Consider the following 21,141-nt stretch of genomic DNA (forward strand, 5'->3'; position numbering starts at 1 on the left):
ATGTCCTTTTTTTATTCTGCATCGTTAAAAAAAACGGAGCGGCACCTGGATGGCATCTGTATGGGGTCCGTTTTTTGGTTTTGTTTTTCTCCTCCCATGGGCCTGAATGGACGGTTCTCATCTGTAAATCGCATTACAATAGTGCATGATAGGAGGTTTTCATGCAGTCTGTGTTTGCGTTACCAAAGATCGCTGTAGTGGGTGCTGCTGCCTCATTGAATCAGATATGGGTCCCATGCTGTCTGTGTGCCGTACACTATTAATTGTTTTTTGTTTTAAAACCCATGACCCGTGGATTAGAAACCCGCTAGTGTGCTGGAGGCCTTTCATGGCACGAGGAACATTTTCACATAGTCTTTGTTCATTAGACAGCTAATACAGCAGATTTATACACCAGGACCATTACACAGACCCCTCAGAGGGAAGCATTAGCCATGATTGTCCGAAAGCAATGCAGCCCAACGTTACCTTCCAGGAGAAGTAGAAAGTGAAACGTTCAGCTCCATAAAGGAAGTCTGCATCACTTCTAACCTGCATGTCGAATTGGTAATTACTGCGTTTACTTTTCAGATGGGAAAGATTACCCCCGGATCCTGGAGAGTCACCGCTTCCCTCTGAAATAAAAGCAAAAGGCCAATTAGAAATTAAAGAGGTCAGAGGCCGAGGGCAGTTTAAGAAACAGAAGCCTGAATGGGTGAATTAATCTAGTGCAAGTCACTTCAACAAAAACGACCATTAGCTTAGAGAGCGCTGAACAAAACCACGTAGGCAAAGCTCTGCCACTTATTGCTGCAGGAGGGCGCACAGACGTGCTGATCAGGGACCTCTCACACGGGAGCAAGACGCACCGTAAGATGCAAAAAAGACCACCAAAATCCACATGTCTACATCCCAACTATGGAGCCGAAATCCACAGCAGCAGATTGGGCTGTGCCTTTGGGCTTAGACAAACGAATCTGTTTGCATCCATGAAACTCACGCTCGCAAAACTGATGAAAAACACCCATTGATTTCAATGGGTTCTCATGAGCGTGTTTCTCGCGCTCAATTCCTGTACGTGAGAAAAGATAGGACCTGCTCTTTTTAGAAGTCTGTCAGGTTAAAAAAAAGTCAAGGAGGAGGGTGTGACCCTGCGGACAACCCTGGTTCATCCACAAATCTATTCCGTTGCGGTGAGCGTATTTGCGCATGCGTCCCTCTGTTTTAGCTCTTCAGGTGAATTCTGCAGCAATAGTCCACATGTGTGAAAGGTCCCTCAGGGTCCGGCCACGCGTTCTTTTGCACCATCCGTTCCATGTAAGGAGTGCAGCAGTGTGTCCCGGCCTGACCGCTGGTTTCTGGACCTGAACTCGGGAGTGTGGTCAGGCCAGGATACACTGAAGCGGATGGTGCAGCGGACCGGTGGCCGGACCCTCAGTCTACACATTCTGGCACACATTACAAACCTCAGCAGCATGAATCTTTCACGTTGCTACAAAGTATTAGTGCAGGTAAAATGTATCAATCTGGGGCCCAGAGGATTACAGTGGATACGAGGTAACAAAACCTCTGTTGTGATAAGTATGAGGACAGATTCACACAAGTGCGTATTTGCACCGTGTTTTTGGGAAATGGGCGTTGCGTATTTGTGCGTGCATCTGTGTATTTAACTGTACTTTTTGCACACGCAAAAAAACATTAGGATGATAACTGGTTTCATGACCTCAAAATGTTATCTTTCCTCTGCAAATGTGCAGGAAAATAGAACATGCTGCGCATTTTTTGCACAGATGTTTGCGCATGTGAACGAACTCATTGAAATCAATGGGTTCTGTTTTCTGCGATTTGCGTGCAGAAATCCGCTTTCATGCTTTCACCTGCGTTGGGACTCGGTTTCAGGGTTTCCATTAATCTGCTCCATTTCTGAAGAAGAGAAACTGAAATTAAAAAAAAAATGGATCTGCCATCTCCCCACTGATTCAGTGAGGTTTCAAGGAAATGGAAAGGCTTTCATTTGCTTCCATCCTGTTAGTTTTCCATTTTGGGGGGGCATGAAAGTAGTGCAGTCTGCAGTGGGATTTTTTTCCCATAAAAAAACCAAAACCTTACAGGATGGAAGCAAATTAATAAGGTAAAAAACAAAAACTGATCCATTTTATTTTAGTTTCTGTTCTCCAAAAACGGAGCAGATTAATGTAAACCCTCTAACTGAGGCCGATGCAGGCGTGAGAGCATAGAGACAGTCTCTGGACGGAAGCAGGAATCACTGTTTTCACTGAGGGCCATCCGCACTCATATGGTTATCTGTAAAATGTACAGGCTTTTCTTCCAAAAACAGATGAAAACATAATGTTCACCGGCCCCATGGACTAGAGGGGGTTAAATGTAGTTAATACATACGTTTGACTACATTTAGGAGGGCGCACGTTTCTGTTCTTTTTCTTTTTGTGGGATTGAAGCCCCGAGCCTGCTGCGCTGCTCTAGCCCACAAAAAATGTATGGAAACATATACTTCTTTTTTACATTGCAGGCAACGGAAAACATGTGGAACGGTACGGCTGTACGTTTCCATGCACTTACCTTACATGAACTACAAAAAGAGTTTACAGTGAAAGTTTACCTTTTCTTATAAAAAAAAAGGGTCCAAACGTAAACCACGCATATGATTTTAAGAATGTAAATGTATGTTTAAAATGCGTACCTTTTTACATGTTTTTTTTTATATGTATGTTTCTCGCATACGTATGTGAATGTACCAGGACAGGCCCTAACTGTAAGCATTCTCATCTGCACAAGGAAAGACTAGAAGCAATGGGATGAAACTGAAAGGGAGGAGACACAGATTTGATATTAGACAGTGAGGGGGATCAATGATTGGAACAGGTTACCACAGGAGGTGGTGAGTTCTCCTTCAATGGAAGTGTTCAAACAAAGGCTGGACAGACATCTGTCTGGGATGAGTTAGTGATCCTGCACTGAGCAGGGGGTTGGACCCGATGACCCTGGAGGTCCCTTCCAACTCTACCATTCTAGGATGCTAATTTAGAGCTTCGTTCTTGGAAGCAGTTGTTGTGGATGGCTGAATCGCACTACACTATCTTCTGATCAGATGGCGGTACTTGGGTGTGGCGGTTGTCAGGCTAGCGGTTTCTACGTGACTATCATCCCAACAGTGAAGTTAAGCAGAGGTTCTGTTATGGTGTGGAGGGGTTTCTGCTGGAAGGACTAGGGCCATTGCTTACAGTGAAGTCCACCTTGAACACCAATGGTTGCAGAGACTTTACGAACAATGTGGCATCACCTCCTCTGTGGTAATACTCTGGTACAGCTCAGTGTCTCCACCAACATAACTGAGCGCCACGTCATACGGCACGCAGTGTGGAGAAACAGAATGTCTGCAAACTTCATTGGCCAACCCAAAGTCCGGACCTCAATCCCATTGAGCAAGACGAACTAGAACACCGTATCCGTTCACGCCGTTCATTTCCCGCATCACTATCTGAAACTCTCCTCCAGGAATGGAGGCAAACCCCTCCACACCTCTATGGAAATTTGGTGGAAAGTGGCCGGGGAGGGTTACTGCAGTCACCGAGGCCAAAGGTGGTCCAATAACGGATGGAAAATATGGCTAAAATCAAATTTCATCAACTTCCATGTGCGTCCCAGTACTTCTGTCAGCACAGTGTATCACTTCTTGATGCAGATTCCACGATGAATTGCTTTTTAGAGGCAAAATCTGCACATAAAAATCCGCCCCTGATTCTGCCTTGCGGACATACCTTAACGCTTCACACCCGGTTGTGGTTGCACTCCTTTGCCATGTCGTACAGGCCAAGCAGCCTCTTGTGTGTCAGATAGACTTTCCTCCAGGTAGAATGACGCTTTGCTGCTATATTTCTTCCTTATTCACTTAAGTCCATTAAAATATGATTGTGCACATAAAACCCACACCGCCTGGTAATGCTAATGGAATTCAACCGCATTCATCCTAAAGAGATTAGACAAACATTTATCAATGGCACGCAATGTCTTCATTTATCCTTTCCATTGACGAGCCCAGGGAGGATTACCAGCCAGAGAAGAGATGTAACCAGGCCAACACAACCCTTCTGCCGACGGCTCCTAATGGCAAAGTGCTTCTTGGCAGATATATGGAGGCATGTCAGACTCCTTCTCCACTATTTATTACACCCTGAACACTTAGGAGGGTTCATATTATTTTCTTTTAGTTTTTACATGAAGGGAAGCAAATATATAACATATAGAATGTGAGGTACAATGTGACCTGTCAGAGGAAAGCAGAGCAAGGACTTGTGCAACTAATCTGTGCTCTCTGAACACTCTATGCAAAAGTGAATAAGTAATGTATGTACACAGTGACTCCACCAGCAGAATAGTGAGTGCAGCTCTGGAGTATAATACAGGATGTAACTCAGGGTCAGTACAGGATAAGTAATGTATGTACACAGTGTCTCTACCTGCAGAATAGTGAGTGCAGCTCTGGAGTATAATACAGGATGTAACTCAGGATCAGTACAGGATAAGTAATGTATGTACACAGTGACTCTACCTGCAGAATAGTGAGTGCAGCTCTGGAGTATAATACAGGATGTAACTCAGGATCAGTACAGGATAAGTAATGTATGTACACAGTGACTTCACCAGCAGAATAGTGAGTGCAGCTCTGGAGTATAATACAGGATGTAACTCAGGATCAGTACAGGATAAGTAATGTATGTACACAGTGACTTCACCAGCAGAATAGTGAGTGCAGCTCTGGAGTATAATACAGGATGTAACTCAGGAGCAGTACAGTATACGTAATGTATGTACACAGTGACTCCACCAGCAGAATAGTGAGTGCAGCTCTGGAGGATAATACAGGATGTGACTCAGGATCAGTACAGGGTAAGTAATGTATGTACACAGTGACTTCACCAGCAGAATAGTGAGTGCAGCTCTGGAGTATAATACAGGATGTAACTCAGGATCAGTACAGGATAAGTAATGTATGTACACAGTGACTTCACCAGCAGAATAGTGAGTGCAGCTCTGGAGTATAATACAGGATGTAACTCAGGATCAGTACAGGATAAGTAATGTATGTACACAGTGACTCCACCAGCAGAATAGTGAGTGCAGCTCTGGAGGATAATACAGGATGTGACTCAGGATCAGTACAGGGTAAGTAATGTATGTACACAGTGACTCCACCAGCAGAATAGTGAGTGCAGCTCTGGAGGATAATACAGGATGTGACTCAGGATCAGTACAGGATAAGTAATGTATGTATACAGTGACTCCGCCAGCAGAATAGTGAGTGCAGCTCTGGAGTATAATACAGGATGTAACTCAGGGTCAGTACAGGATAAGTAATGTATGTACACAGTGACTCCACCAGCAGAATAGTGAGTGCAGCTCTGGGGTATAATACAGGATGTAACTCAGGGTCAGTACAGGATAAGTAATGTATGTATACAGTGACTCCACCAGCAGAATAGTGAGTGCAGCTCTGGAGTATAATACAGGATGTAACTCAGGATCAGTACAGGATAAGTAATGTATGTACACAGTGACTCCACCAGCAGAATAGTGAGTGCAGCTCTGGGGTATAATACAGGATGTAACTCAGGATCAGTACAGGATAAGTAATGTATATACACAGTGACTCCACCAGCAGAATATTGATATATAAACTGTGAAATGTGGTTTTGAGATGAACTCGAGCTTTAAGCTTAATATTTTTGCTGTAAAGTATCCCATGAAGCGGTTGGATAATAAATGGTGATCTTTGTGTCAGGCAGGGCTGTGGCATTCCTCTACCTGCAGATGAGACACGCTGGCAGCCAACCACTCTCCGCAAAGACAAAAAGATTCTATTCCTTCCCCAATACCCTGTCTGTAGAATCCATTATCCCTAGCTCATATGTTCTGTAAGTCATCCCCTATGAGAAGTAACCCGCAGACGGAGGTTTTAGCTCACATGGAAAGACATCTCCCTTCCATTTACATACTGTTGCAGGAAGCAGCAGTCTGTACTGATGGGACCCGTTCCTTACAGGAGGGGCGATATGTATGATTTTGTCTTTTGAAGCAATGATCCCAGATTGGACCAGCTCATAAATGTACATGATGTATCCAAGCTAGAGGCTGTAGAACAAGGTACTAGAGCCTCCATGCCTACCCATGTCACATCTTGTATCCAAGCTAGAGGCGGTACAACAGGGTACTAGAGCCTCCATGCCTGCCCATGTCACATTTGTATCCAAGCTAGAGGTGGTACAACAGGGAACTAGAGCCTCCATGCCTGCCCATGTCACATCTTGTATCCAAGCTAGAGGCGGTACAACAGGGTACTAGAGCCTCCATGCCTGCCCATGTCACATCTTGTATCCAAGCTAGAGGGGGTACAACAGGGTACTAGAGCCTCCATGCCTGCCCATGTCACATCTTGTATCCAAGCTAGAGGCGGTACAACAGGGTACTAGAGCCTCCATGCCTACCCATGTCACATCTTGTATCCAAGCTAGAGGCGGTACAACAGGGTACTAGAGCCTCCATACCCGCCCATATCACATCTTGTATCCAAGCTAGAGGCGGTACAACAGGGTACTAGAGCCTCCATGCCTGCCCATGTCACATCTTGTATCCAAGCTAGAGGGGGTACAACAGGGTACTAGAGCCTCCATGCCTGCCCATGTCACATCTTGTATCCAAGCTAGAGGCGGTACAGCAGGGTACTGGAGCCTCCATGCCTGCCCATGTCACATCTTGTATCCAAGGTAGAGGCGGTACAGCAGGGTACTAGAGCCTCCATACAAGGAGGCAGTTCTCCATAATAAATGTTCCTTTTGCTCTGATATTGTAATCAGAGAAAGTCTCATCCGACAACTTCTAGGAGAGGGGTGGGTATAACAATGTGTACTTACACTGTATAAAATCTGGATTATCGTTTGTTTCTATGCCTGGAGCTCCCTCTAGTGTTCACCTAGTAAAACAAGCAGCTATAGGAGCTATAATCTTGATTTGCTAGTAAAACATGTAGAGTATTTTAAAGGGGCATTTCAAAACATTTCCTATTGATTGCTGACCCATCATCAATAGACAATCGGCAGGGACCCTCCACTTGGATCTCCACTGATCAGTTGATTCGTAGGCCCACTTACCTCTGTAGTCTCTGCAGGTAGTAGAAGGCGTTGACCATAGTGGATTGGCCTGGGTTGCTATGGCATTGAATTTAATGGGAGTTGTGTCTGCAAATCCAACCCGAGCTGCTGCACTGTGATCAGCGCTTTCTGCTTTCTGCACTGACCATAACAGCAACAAGAATCGGCTGATCAGCGGCGGGTGCCCGCACATTATCTATTGATGACCTGTTGGTCATAGTAAAAATAAAAACAGAAGTCCCAGAATATCCCTTTAAGACAAGGTGATATAATTAGTTAATAGCCTTCAACTCTTTAGGCCGCCTGTCCATGGGCGGTGAGACATACCGCTGCGGCAGCCGCCGCCTTTAATGATAGGTTCATCGCGGAGAATCACGGCATGCCACGATTTTTGGACGTGATTTTCCGCTCGTGTACATCGGGTTGCGCTTTCCATAGTTATCCTATTGAAAGCGTTCACTGCGTAATACGCATTCAGGTAACGCAGTGAATATCACCTGTGGACAGGAGGCCTTAGAACAGTGATGGCTGCTGTGAGAGACTGAGTGCCCAAACTGCAGACCAAAACCCACTTCTTTATTGCAAAGTGCCAACACGTCAGGGGGCGGGGCTTATCATGACCTATGATTATTACCCCCCTCATCAGAGGTGTAACTTGAAGCTCCCGGGCCCCGATGCAAAACTTGTAACAGGGCCCCCAACTATAATGCTGCATTTATAGCACTGGGCTCCCTATATGGAGAAGAGAGTCCTTATGGGCCCCCTAAGGCTCCTGGGCCCGGGTGCAACCCCATCCCCTGCACCCTCTATAGTTACACCCCTGCCCGTCGTTCTAAAAAGGACAGGGCTGTTTCAAAATGAGCAATGAGCAGATTTTGACTGCTTTTTGAGTGCGGAATTTGCCACGGAAATTGCCCACGATAATGGTGCCCCCCACACACACACACACACACACACACACAGTGGCCCCAGCGGTAATGGTGACTCCCCCACAGCAGTCCCAGCGGTAATAGTGACACCACCCCCCACAGTGGCCCCAGCAGTAATGGTAACACCATCCCCCACAGTGGCACCAGCAGTAATGGAAACACCATCCCCCACAGTGGCCCCAGCAGTAATGGTGACACACACACACCCCACAGCAGCCTTAGCAGTACGAGTGCCCCCCTGAGACACATATACCTACCCCCTCCTCCTCTTGGAATTGCCGCTGCTGCTGACGCTGATCCCAGGTGCACACGGACGTCAGTCTGCTGCCGGACACCTCCTCCCCTGCTGCTCTTGTGTAACCTAGGAGAACATGTCAGGGGAGGGGGAAGGAGGCTCCTGGCTGCCCACTGATGGCACAGTATGCGCCAGGATCAGCGCCGCTGAGTGAATACAGGCAGGAGAGCCGCAACATCCCTGCTTGTATTCACTAACGTGAGCGGCCGATGGCGGAGTGTGCCAGCAGGGAGGGCTCCGCATGCCATAGGTTCGCCACCACTGCCTTAGAATATAAGTTCTGCGGACCGGGCCCATCACCAAGTTGTGTAGCAGCTCCTCCGATTGCAGCGCGGGGAAGTAAAACTCTGAGACCGTGTGATGGAGGAAGATGTGCAGAATATATAAAACCAATACATTTATCTCAGTGAGGCCCACGCTTTAACCCTTTCAATACCAGATGTTTTTCAATGTTTCATCTTCATTTTCGTCACCGCCTTCCAAGAGCCTTAACTTTTTTACATTTTCCATCATTGTAGCCCCATGAGGGCTTGTTTTTGTGCAACAAGTTTTTTATATATATATAGATAGATATTATATATATTTTTTCATCTGTTTTGAGTATTTTATGATTTTTTGCATACAAAAAGAAGAAAGTAGAGTAACAGGTTGTTTAAAACAAGAGATAGTAACCGTACAGCAACATAATGAACAGCAGAATTTGTCTTGCAAAGGAAAATAGAAAGGGGGAAGGCGGTGGAGAGACTAAGATCCCAGGCATTAATAAACATCCATACAGATGTACTTGTTAGGGGCCACATTCCTCATTAGTATTCAGATACAGAGGATATTCCCAAGTTTATTGTGTACCATAGCCATTCTAGTTGTAGCACCTGAGAGGAGCCCCCACCTAGTTCAGTCCCAAAAGGGGTTGTAGGGAGTTCTCATTATCCACCCAATGAGCCTTTGTGATCTTCCATTACATATTGCAGTATATATAAAGGCGGTACATTTTCCGCATTATCTCTCTGCGAAATGTGAAAGGAGAACAATCTTCCGTTTTTCCAGCCCTCCCTTCTTTGTGTCTTTCAGCCTCGATCCGTCCGGTCCCAGAAGAGATGTACGTTGGGCAATCACCTCTAATATGCGCCAATGTTGTGGGAGAACTCTTGACTAGAAGGAGAACAATATGAATGAAAAGTGGAGGGTGTTGTTGGGAGGAAGGTTCAGAATGAGGGGACGGTATGTGATGTAAAACCAGAGTCTGGATGTCCATGGGGGAGTGCAGTCCTCCAATGGGACTGCACATAGTGGACAATGTGCTCCCAGTATCATCTAACACGTAAGACCAGATACCATGTGTGAGGTCCGCAGCAGGTGCTTTACATTTGGGGCATTGTACAATGCAATTTGGGAATAGCAGAAAAACTACAATATCAAAACCATAAATGGCGCGGTGCATATCTTTAAAAAAAAATTCCCTCTAAAGCTCACTGATGACACAAGTACGAATTTTAGCCCAACGCTGTAAGATCTTTTTCAATATATCAACGTCCTACGTAATCTCCCATCTGGAGAAGACTTTTTGGACCTCAAACCTTAGAAACCTGTGGCCAATTGCTCCCTGTAGGGAAGACAGCAGAGACTTTCACGTAGGGGGTGTCATGTCTGACCAGGATGTACTGAAACCGCATGTTCACAGTGGAATAAAGAACCTAAACCACCACAGAAAATGTGTAGAATATCAGATGGAGAGGGAACTTTCCCTATATGACTCAGAATGAGAGACTGTACCTGCCTAAAGCGGATGTCCCGTCCTGATAAGAACGCACCTGACCCACGATCCTTGGCCACTATCCCTATCTGCGACAGAAGTAGACAACTAAGGAAGAATACAACTACCACCAGTAACCACAGTACTTAGCTTGAAATGCGCAAGAAACACATGACACCAAGATCCAGTTCTGACTCCAACAACCATCAGATGAAGACTGAGAATAATCAGCACAGGTCCACAGCCAAGGCAGGAATTGAAGCCCTCCCTAATTACTAAACAGGTGCAAAAGGTAGCAGAACACTCCCATAGACACTGCCCACAGTGCTAGAGAAATTCAAAGCAGCACTAGCATAAACCAGATCTCCATGAATGAAAAACAAAACCTGCCGCAACAGGGGGACTTTTAAAGAATTTTCCTCTGTGATACCTGCTTCCTTGCTCTATCAGCCTGCTCCTGCGCTTGTGAGATCTGAAAAAACTGAATGTCGCGGCCTGGTGACCCCAACACAGGCCAAAGACCTGTTGTCTTATTAAGCAGGTTAAGGGTTAATGCACCATGTGCAGAGTTCTGCTGGTGCTGCCTGCCTTTGCTGCATGGATGCATGCTGGATCAGCAATGCCTGAGAGTAGGGTGGAGGTGTGGTTTTCTATTCTGCTAGAGTTCAGGGGCAGAGAGGCTATATTTTCTTACCCCTCCTGGTGACCAGTGCTGCTTATTCTGTTCCATAGTGAAGAGCTTGGAGTTTGGAGCTCTGCTGTGCTGGGTGTTTATCAACTTGCAGATAAGTAGCTGCTAGTTCCTTTCCAGTTTGTTTTGTTGCTTTTCATTTCTGTTTTTGCTATGCATGTCGGTTCATCTCTCCAGGGATTCCTAAAGGGACAATCAGGACCCGGAAAGAAGACCGCTGGGCCGCCTTTTATCAAGGCGATGTCCTCGCTTTAGGCAGGGACCCATCACCCTCACTGCTAGGTTAGGGTTAGGCTTCCTTCCCTCTCCCTTGAGTGGTGCTGCCGTCCCGCATAGCGTGGTGGCGGCTATTTTCTACCATATGTACGTTTCCTGTCGCCGTGCAGAGTGTCGTACTCTGGTGTCGCACGTGCCTCACTCCTGGTTACGTACTTCGTTTATGGTACACATTGTTCGTCAGTGCAATTGTCAATCAACTACAGTCATGGTTATCATCACCCTGCATCCGTGCTGAGCTTAGTGACTCTCAACAGGAGAGTGTTTAACTACATGTGGTAATCTGACTGTTAGGGCTCGGGGGGTGGACCCACTGTACTAACCAACCAAACCTGGATTTTAGACCACACCTGGTATGGCTGGCAGCTGACCCCAGTGGTCAGAATTATCAAAGTAGGGAAAACCTAGATGGGTTACTTGCCCTTAGCTAAGCAGTAAGATAGGAAGAGCCCTGCCTATAAGCAGGGTAGGCATCTTGATAATTACGGCCATGTGCTGGAACCTTGGGGTTGACTATCCCTGACAGGAAACATGGACAGTGTACACAAAGCAAAGAACAGGACTGACTACCACAGAAACGGGAACAATGCACAGACTGGAGAGAAAAGGACAGACGCACACAAGCTAAAGCCTAGAGCAAAGAACATACAAAGAAAACAGATACAGATACTATCTCAAAAGACAGAACAGTCTTGAAACAGGCGACCTGGATGTGCTGGGTGTCTGAAGCAAACACACATAAATTCTGAGGCAAAGAGGGAGGGTCGTCAGCTCACTTAAATAGAAGGGTAATTGCTGTTTCAGCTGCAGCTGGGCTGTGAGCACTGAGGGGTTAACTCCCTCATTGCTAGTAGAAAATAGATCAAAGAGTACATTCAAACAGAAGAAGCAGGGCAATGTCTGCCTGGAATAGCAAGAGGGGGGTAGACACAGGTAGCAGACCTAACACTGATCAGTCGGGGGTGCAGGCAAGCTCTAAGGCACCATGGGGAGACCAGGTTAGATTCAATTAGCCTATTTGAAAAGATGTCTGTACCTTGTAACCAGTCAATAACATGGCGCCCTAAACAAGAAATGTAACTCCTTCTATTGGGAAACTGTACCCCACCTTCTAACTTACCTAGCATCAGCTTCTGTAAAGAGATATGTGTGCGCTTTCCGTCCCAAAGAAACTTGACAAAGGCGGAGTTGATACGGAAGACATCCGCATGCTGGATCAAGACTGGAATGGTCTGCATCAGATACAGCAACTTGGAAGAACTCATCATCTTGATGAGATGACATTTGTCTAGCAACAATATGGAGAGGTGCGCCCACCTCCTCAACTCCACCAAGAGTCTGGCAAACAGCGGGGGTAGTTTAGTGAGCACAAGGAGCCGGGTTCTTTACTGATTTTTATGCCAGGATATGTGATGAAGGTTTTACCATTCCTTCGATCCCAAAGAAGCCCAAAAACCTGCTGAGCATGGCCATCCGATTTCCATAATTTCTCTTTGTTTGGTTAATTCGATATCCTGAAAAAGCCTCAAAGTCCTCAGTGGCCGATATTGGCGGTTTTAACTTCGCTTAGCAAAAAAAGTTAGTTTAACTTCACAATTACCTATCTATATCCCCTAAAATGTGGTGAAACCTTCAAGGTAACGCACTAAAGGTTCTGGAGATACATCAAATAAGGGTGACGCGGGACAACCCTGTCTGGTGCTCATGAAAAGCAAGGAAGGGTCAGACAAGAACCCAAGGGTGTGGATCCGTGAAACAGGGTTTCTATAGAAGCCACCTAGCAACGTTCTGAAGGAGCCACGAAATGCCATTTTATGCATCGCACATTATCAAAATCCTATCAATATAGGACTTATTCCTGGCTGGTGCCACACACTATCGAAGGTCGCTTGGACTTTTCTGCTTGGACTTTGCTACAACTAAATGGCCTTTAATGCAGGCCCCTGACTGTCGCTCACGGAGCCCAGTTTGAGAACCGCTGTATTGGAATAACTTGTCAAAAGCGTGTAGATCTGCTTGGTTAGTGCCTTCTAGAATTCCCCGGGTACCCATCGGGCCTGGGGCCAAACCGTTATGTAAGACATTTTATAGCTCGGGTAACGTCCTCCTCTGAAATGTCTCTGTTTTAAAAAATCTCTTTTGAAGGGTAGAAGACTCGGTAAGAATACAGAATCCAAAAACTAGTGCCCGTTACCAGAGGTTAGTGTTGGGACTTGGTGAAGGGCAGAGTTTTTTTGATACAGTATTGATTTGTGTGTGTGAGTACTATTATTATACTTCAAGGATGATATGCAAAGAGGTGAATAGCGCCCTCTAGCTAGCCTTGCCAGAAGTCATCCTGCGGTTTCCCCCAAACTAAACAGGTCCGTCTGATACTATGCCTTGTGGGATTTCTCTTTCCTATCTAGTCATAAATCAAATTTCAGTTTTTGCCTACCACAACGTTTCTCTTTTTTCAGTAGGAGGGGATGCCAAGAAGGCGCTATATGCCTCTCGCAGTTTAGTACTAGTTTATGCCTCTCGCAGTTTAGTACTAGTTTATGCCTCTCGCAGTTTAGTACTAGTTTATGCCTCTCACTGTTTAGTACTAGTTTATGCCTCTCACTGTTTAGTACTAGTTTATGCCTCTCGCAGTTTAGTACTAGTTTATGCCTCTCGTAGTTTAGTACTAGTTTATGCCTCTCGCAGTTTAGCACTAGTTTATGCCTCTCACTGTTTAGTACTAGTTTATGCCTCTCGCAGTTTAGTACTAGTTTATGCCTCTCGCAGTTTAGTACTAGTTTATGCCTCTCACTGTTTAGTACTAGTTTATGCCTCTCGCAGTTTAGTACTAGTTTATGCCTCTCACTGTTTAGTACTAGTTTGTCTCTCGCAGTTTACTACTAGTTTATGCCTCTCGCAGTTTACTACTAGTTTATACCTCTCACTGTTTAGTACTAGGTTATGCCTTTCGCAGTTTAGTACTAGTTTATGCCCCTCACTGTTTAGTACTAGTTTATGCCTCTCGCAGTTTAGTACTAGTTTATGCCCCTCACTGTTTAGTACTAGTCTATGCCTCTTGCAGTTTAGTACTAGTTTATGCCTCTCACTGTTTAGTACTAGTTTATGCCCCTCACTGTTTAGTACTAGTTTATGCCTCTCGCAGTTTAGTACTAGTTTATGCCCCTCACTGTTTAGTACTAGTCTATGCCTCTCACTGTTTAGTACTAGTTTATGCCTCTCACTGTTTAGTACTAGTTTATGCCCCTCACTGTTTAGTACTAGTTTATGCCTCTCGCAGTTTAGTACTAGTTTATGCCCCTCGCAGTTTAGTACTAGTTTATGCCCCTCGCAGTTTAGTACTAGTTTATGCCCCTCACTGTTTAGTACTAGTTTATGCCTCTCACTGTTTAGTACCAGTTTATGCCTCTCACTGTTTAGTACCAGTTTATGCCTCTCACTGTTTAGTACTAGTTTATGCCTCTCACAGTTTAGTACTAGTTTATGCCTCTCACTGTTTAGTACTAGTTTATGCCTCTCGCTGTTTAGTACTAGTTTATGCCTCTCACTGTTTAGTACTAGTTTATGCCTCTCACTGTTTAGTACTAGTTTATGCCTCTCGCAGTTTAGTACTAGTTTATGCCTCTTGCAGTTTAGTACTAGTTTATGCCTCTCGCAGTTTAGTACTAGTTTATGCCTCTCGCAGTTTAGTACTAGTTTATGCCTCTCACTGTTTAGTACTAGTTTATGCCTTTCACTGTTTAGTACTAGTTTATGCCTCTCGCAGTTCAGTACTAGTTTATGCCTCTCGCAGTTCAGTACTAGTTTATGCCTCTTGCAGTTTAGTACTAGTTTATGCCTCTCGCAGTTTAGTACTAGTTTATGCCTCTCGCAGTTTAGTACTAGTTTATGCCTCTCACTGTTTAGTACTAGTTTATGCCTTTCACTGTTTAGTACTAGTTTATGCCTCTCGCAGTTCAGTACTAGTTTATGTCTCTCGCAGTTTAGTACTAGTTTATGTCTCTCGCAGTTTAGTACTAGTTTATGCCTCTCGCAGTTTACTACTAGTTTATGCCTCTCGCAGTTTAGTACTAGTTTATGCCTCTCGCAGTTTACTACTAGTTTATGCCTCTTGCAGTTTACTACTAGTTTATGCCTCTCGCAGTTTACTACTAGTTTATGCCTCTTGCAGTTTACTACTAGTTTATGCCTCTCGCAGTTTACTACTAGTTTATGCCTCTCGCAGTTTACTACTAGTTTATGCCTCTTGTAGTTTAGCACTAGTTTATGCCTCTTGCAGTTTAGTACTAGTTTATGTCTCTTGCAGTTTAGTACTAGTTTGTCTCTCGCAGTTTAGTGGTAGTTTATGCCTCTCGGAGTTTAGTACTAGTTTATGCCTCTCGCAGTTTAGTACTAGTTTATCCCTCTCGCAGTTTACTACTAGTTTATGCCTCTCGCAGTTTACTACTAGTTTATGCCTCTCGCAGTTTACTACTAGTTTATGCCTCTCGCAGTTTACTACTAGTTTATGCCTCTCGCAGTTTAGTACTAGTTTATGCCTCTCGCAGTTTAGTACTAGTTTATGCCTCTTGCGGTTTAGTACTAGTTTATGCCTCTTGCGGTTTAGCACTAGTTTATGCCTCTCGCGGTTTAGTACTAGTTTATGCCTCTCGCAGTTTAGTACTAGTTTATGCCTCTCGCAGTTTAGTACTAGTTTATGCCTCTCGCAGTTTAGTACTAGTTTATGCCTCTCGCAGTTTAGTACTAGTTTATGCCTCTCGCAGTTTAGTACTAGTTTATGCCTCTTGCGGTTTAGTACTAGTTTATGCCTCTTGCGGTTTAGTACTAGTTTATGCCTCTCGCTGTTTAGTACTAGTTTATGCCTCTCGCAGTTTACTACTAGTTTATGCCTCTCGCAGTTTACTACTAGTTTATGCCTCTCGCAGTTTAGTACTAGTTTATGCCTCTCGCAGTTTAGTACTAGTTTATGCCTCTTGCGGTTTAGTACTAGTTTATGCCTCTTGCGGTTTAGTACTAGTTTATGCCTCTCGCGGTTTAGTACTAGTTTATGCCTCTCGCAGTTTAGTACTAGTTTATGCCTCTCGCAGTTTAGTACTAGTTTATGCCTCTCGCAGTTTAGTACTAGTTTATGCCTCTTGCGGTTTAGTACTAGTTTATGCCTCTTGCGGTTTAGTACTAGTTTATGCCTCTCGCGGTTTAGTACTAGTTTATGCCTCTCGCTGTTTAGTACTAGTTTATGCCTCTCGCTGTTTAGTACTAGTTTATGCCTCTTGCAGTTTAGTACTAGTTTATGCCTCTTGCAGTTTAGCACTAGTTTATGCCTCTTGCAGTTTAGTACTAGTTTATGTCTCTTGCTGTTTAGTACTAGTTTGTCTCTTGCAGTTTAGTGGTAGTTTATGCCTCTCTGAGTTTAGTACTAGTTTATGCCTCTCGCTGTTTAGTACTAGTTTATGTCTCTCACAGTTTAGTACTAGTTTATGCCTCTCGCAGTTTAGTACTAGTTTATGCCTCTCGCTGTTTAGCACTAGTTTATGCCTCTCGCAGTTTAGCACTAGTTTATGCCTCTCGCAGTTTAGTACTAGTTTATGCCTCTCGCAGTTTAGTACAAGTTTATGCCTCTCGCAGTTTAGTACTAGTTTATGCCTCTCGCAGTTTAGTACTAGTTTATGCCTCTCGCAGTTTAGCACTAGTTTATGCCTCTCGCAGTTTAGTACTAGTTTATGCCTCTCGCAGTTTAGTACAAGTTTATGCCTCTCGCAGTTTAGTACTAGTTTATGCCTCTCGCAGTTTAGTACTAGTTTATGCCTCTCGCAGTTTAGTACTAGTTTATGCCTCTCGCAGTTTAGTACTAGTTTATGCCTCTTGCAGTTTAGTACTAGTTTATGCCTCTTGCAGTTTAGTACTAGTTTATGCCTCTCGCAGTTTAGTACTAGTTTATGCCTCTTGCAGTTTAGTACTAGTTTATGCCTCTCGCAGTTTAGTACTAGTTTATGCCTCTCGCAGTTTAGTACTAGTTTATGCCTCTTGCAGTTTAGTACTAGTTTATGCCTCTTGCAGTTTAGTACTAGTTTATGCCTCTCGCAGTTTAGTACTAGTTTATGCCTCTCGCAGTTTAGTACTAGTTTATGCCTCTCGCAGTTTAGTACTAGTTTATGCCTCTTGCGGTTTAGTACTAGTTTATGCCTCTTGCGGTTTAGTACTAGTTTATGCCTCTCGCGGTTTAGTACTAGTTTATGCCTCTCGCGGTTTAGTACTAGTTTATGCCTCTCGCGGTTTAGTACTAGTTTATGCCTCTCGCTGTTTAGTACTAGTTTATGCCTCTCGCTGTTTAGTACTAGTTTATGCCTCTTGCAGTTTAGTACTAGTTTATGCCTCTTGCAGTTTAGCACTAGTTTATGCCTCTTGCAGTTTAGTACTAGTTTATGTCTCTTGCTGTTTAGTACTAGTTTGTCTCTTGCAGTTTAGTGGTAGTTTATGCCTCTCTGAGTTTAGTACTAGTTTATGCCTCTCGCTGTTTAGTACTAGTTTATGCCTCTCGCTGTTTAGTACTAGTTTATGCCTCTCGCTGTTTAGTACTAGTTTATGCCTCTCGCTGTTTAGTACTAGTTTATGCCTCTCGCTGTTTAGTACTAGTTTATGCCTCTCGCTGTTTAGTACTAGTTTATGCCTCTCGCTGTTTAGTACTAGTTTATGCCTCTCGCTGTTTAGTACTAGTTTATGCCTCTCGCTGTTTAGTACTAGTTTATGCCTCTCGCTGTTTAGTACTAGTTTATGCCTCTCACTGTTTAGTACTAGTTTATGCCTCTCGCTGTTTAGTACTAGTTTATGCCTCTCGCTGTTTAGTACTAGTTTATGTCTCTTGCAGTTTAGTACTAGTTTATGCCTCTTGCAGTTTAGTACTAGTTTATGCCTCTCACTGTTTAGTACTAGTTTATTTCTTTTGCAGTTAGTACTAGTTTATGCCTCTTGCAGTTTAGTACTAGTAGCATTAAATGTAGTTGAAAAACAGAATGGACACGTAGCCCAACAGTTTGCCCCATAATGCGGTCCTCGCTGCCTCCCTTTACAGTGGAGCATTATCCTTGTGTGCTTTATTAAAATAATCAACTTCTGTCCTCCACTGCCTCAAGTTCTCAGAAACGTTTCCATCCCTGACCAGTAAGGTAGGAAAGCACCAGAGGAAATCCGCCCCCTTAGGGTATCTAGCTTTAAATTAAACAGAGTGGAGCGTGATCAGAAGTTCTCTGCCATCCGGGTGCAGGAAGCCCCAAGAGTCACAAAGGCCCGTTAAAGGTTTCAACAGTCTGTCTCTATAGTGTGGTCCCACCCTGGGTCCCTTACGATCCTTGGGGATGGGACATGACAGGGTCTAGGTCACAAACCGTGATTTTCTGTGGAATAGGGTCATAATGTAATAAATGCTTTATCTGTCACCATTTGGGTATATATATATTAGAGATGCTGCATTGACGGCCTTTATGGTCCATCATGATACGGGAACACCTGCCCTCCTGGTCATGCTTCTAAGAGATCGCCGACCCCCAAAAAGAATTGCCTAGTAGTGTTTGGACTCCTGCTTTATTGTTCAAGGCCGTTGCTGCTATACAGTATGTACCAGATAGCAGCAGGAGGGAAATAAACCGCAATCCTTACAATACCGTACAAGTGTTTGTATGTGAAACCCACAGTGTTCAGGCGGGGTAATCTTCACTAGATGCAGAGGTGTTCCATAAAGGTTGACATAGGCAAACAGTCAGCTGTCTCATATTGGCGTTGAGTGGCATATACAGGGTCGGACAATATAGATGCCCAAGGAGAGGGCTGGGTACTCGCTGTACCATAGCTTCCCTCAGAGGTCGTGTCCAGGAGAGGGAGACCCTGATCTGGATCATATTTTCCTCCAGCAGGTTTCAGGGTATTCTGTAGCTTCCTAATTGTATAGTGTGCACACATAATGAAAGAAACCAATCGGACACAAGTCATCAGCCTTGGCTCTCAACCAGCTCTCTCTCGAGTTACAAGAGCTTCAGGTTTTTATTGGAACACATGATACCTGCCCTTTATGGGCGTGCAACAAATTACATCAGTAACATATACATATTCTTATTCGCTGGGTCGTATAGAATTCCCCACCCCCCTGCCCACCTTTCTCTCAAGTCCAGTGCAGTGTGGACTTTGTCCTCTTAGCATGCATTCAAGCTAAAGGAATTTCAGTGTACGTAGCAGTCATTGTTTAAGAAGTTTCAGTGTTATTTAAGAAGTTTCTGTGTGGGGGCAGGGCTGGGGAAACATCCAAGATGAATACAGGTATACATAAAATATTGTGACTTTAACTCTTAGAGGCTGCTTGTGGAACTTTGTATTAGGCTAACATTATACCACACATCTTTCACCATGCCATTGTCCAGCAATTACCATGATGAAATTATGCAGCCATTAGCCTCTATAGAGTTAAATCACTACAGCTGCGTAATACTTCCAGTTCATTACAAATCAATAGACATTTTACGCTAACTAATCTTCATGTCTACTACAACCCATGAGTCTTCTGCTAACTTAAGGCCCATTTACACTCAACGATAATTATCTTTTGAACGAACAACTTAGCGACTTTTTTTTGCTTTCAAATGATCAGTGTTTACATGTAAAGATAATAGTTTGAAATCCTCGCCCCTTCCGCCACTTGCTGGGTCTTTGGTAGTGTTTATATGTAACGTGGACATAGATAGGATAAGTGGATGATTGTTTGTCCAGGCGGGTGTTTGTATATGCGAAGAAGCTCTAGGTGGGCGGTTTTAAATTGGTGCAAAGAAAAAGCCATTGTCTGCTGTGGCAGTATGTGGATTGGCTTAAGTTTAGCGGGGCTAACAATCACCCCTCTCCTCAAGTTGTTTGAACGACTGAACAACTGCTGTTTAAACCTAATGACGAGCGAAGAAGCTAGCGACTATTCTTATGCAGGCTGAAACTCCGCTACCAACGAGAAGTGAACGAACAGTGCACGACGGCTTCACGTCTACACGTAACGATTATTGCTCACTTTCGTTTGTTTGCTCCTGCTCTGTTTTACTGCACTTTTGCCACCACAGTTCCCCACAGAAGTCAATGGGGGTGCACAAATGCGCTAGGAGATGCGTGATACGCTGCGTAATACAGCTGGAAAAAGAAAACATCTGAAACTCGTTAGACTAATTAGCTATTTAAATTGATGCATCTTTGTTTGTCACGCGAAAATTAGCATGCCCTGCGGGTGCAAAAACTCCAGTAGGTACACTGATGCACGCGCAAAAAACATTGTTGGCTCCACAGAAACGTTGAAGGAGGCCTTAACGGTGGGATGAAAGTAACAGGTTCACTTTGCACAGCGTATCCGTAAAATTACAGCAATACCAAATTTATATCGTGTTTTTATGTTTTAATTCTTTAAAAAGTAAAAAAACCTTTTTTTTAAGAAAAAGGAATTGCTTCCACCGCCGTCTTCTGACCCCATAACATATAGGTTTTTCTGTTGATTGGGCTTTGCGGAGGCGTCTCCTCCGCAGGGCAATCTGTGGATTGTATTGGTACCAAATTGAGTGTAAATATGACTTTTTGATCACTTTTTATTTAGTTTTCTTAGCAGACGGGGTGAGCAGAAAAATGCAGTTCTGGCATTGCATTGTTTTTTCTTCCAGCCTTCATCATGCGAGGGGACTGGTGCAATTCAAGAGGAGCATTGTATATACCAAAATGTACAGAAATTGCACTTTGTAGTGCAAATAAATTTAAGTTTTTTAAAAAACTTTTTTGGATTAGTAACATTTGCTATAAGAACTAAAATTCTCCGAACTTTAACATGGGTTTATACCCCCCAGGAGGGAAGGGAGGGGGAGGGGATATAAACCCATGTTAAAGTTTGGAGAGTTGTAGTTCTTCTAACAAACGTTCCTTTTACAGATGAGGCGAGGCCGATTCTTTATTTATTTTGTTATGTGAAAAATGGGAGAGTTGTTGTTTTATAACTTTTTCAATATTTTTTTATATTTTTAAAGTTTTTATCAAAGAGGTTTGTC

At 44.1% G+C, this 21,141-nt stretch overlaps 1 protein-coding gene across 1 annotated transcript in view; it reads left to right on the forward strand.

Moving 5' to 3' along the window:
- The window catches only part of SPO11 (SPO11 initiator of meiotic double strand breaks), a 60,873-nt gene that overhangs the window by 22,306 nt on the left and 17,426 nt on the right, over nucleotides 1-21,141 (forward strand). The gene's annotated exons all lie outside the window — the stretch shown is intronic.

Source organism: Eleutherodactylus coqui, chromosome 13 (genome assembly GCF_035609145.1).
Source record: "Eleutherodactylus coqui strain aEleCoq1 chromosome 13, aEleCoq1.hap1, whole genome shotgun sequence".
Lineage (NCBI taxonomy): Eukaryota > Metazoa > Chordata > Amphibia > Anura > Eleutherodactylidae > Eleutherodactylus > Eleutherodactylus coqui.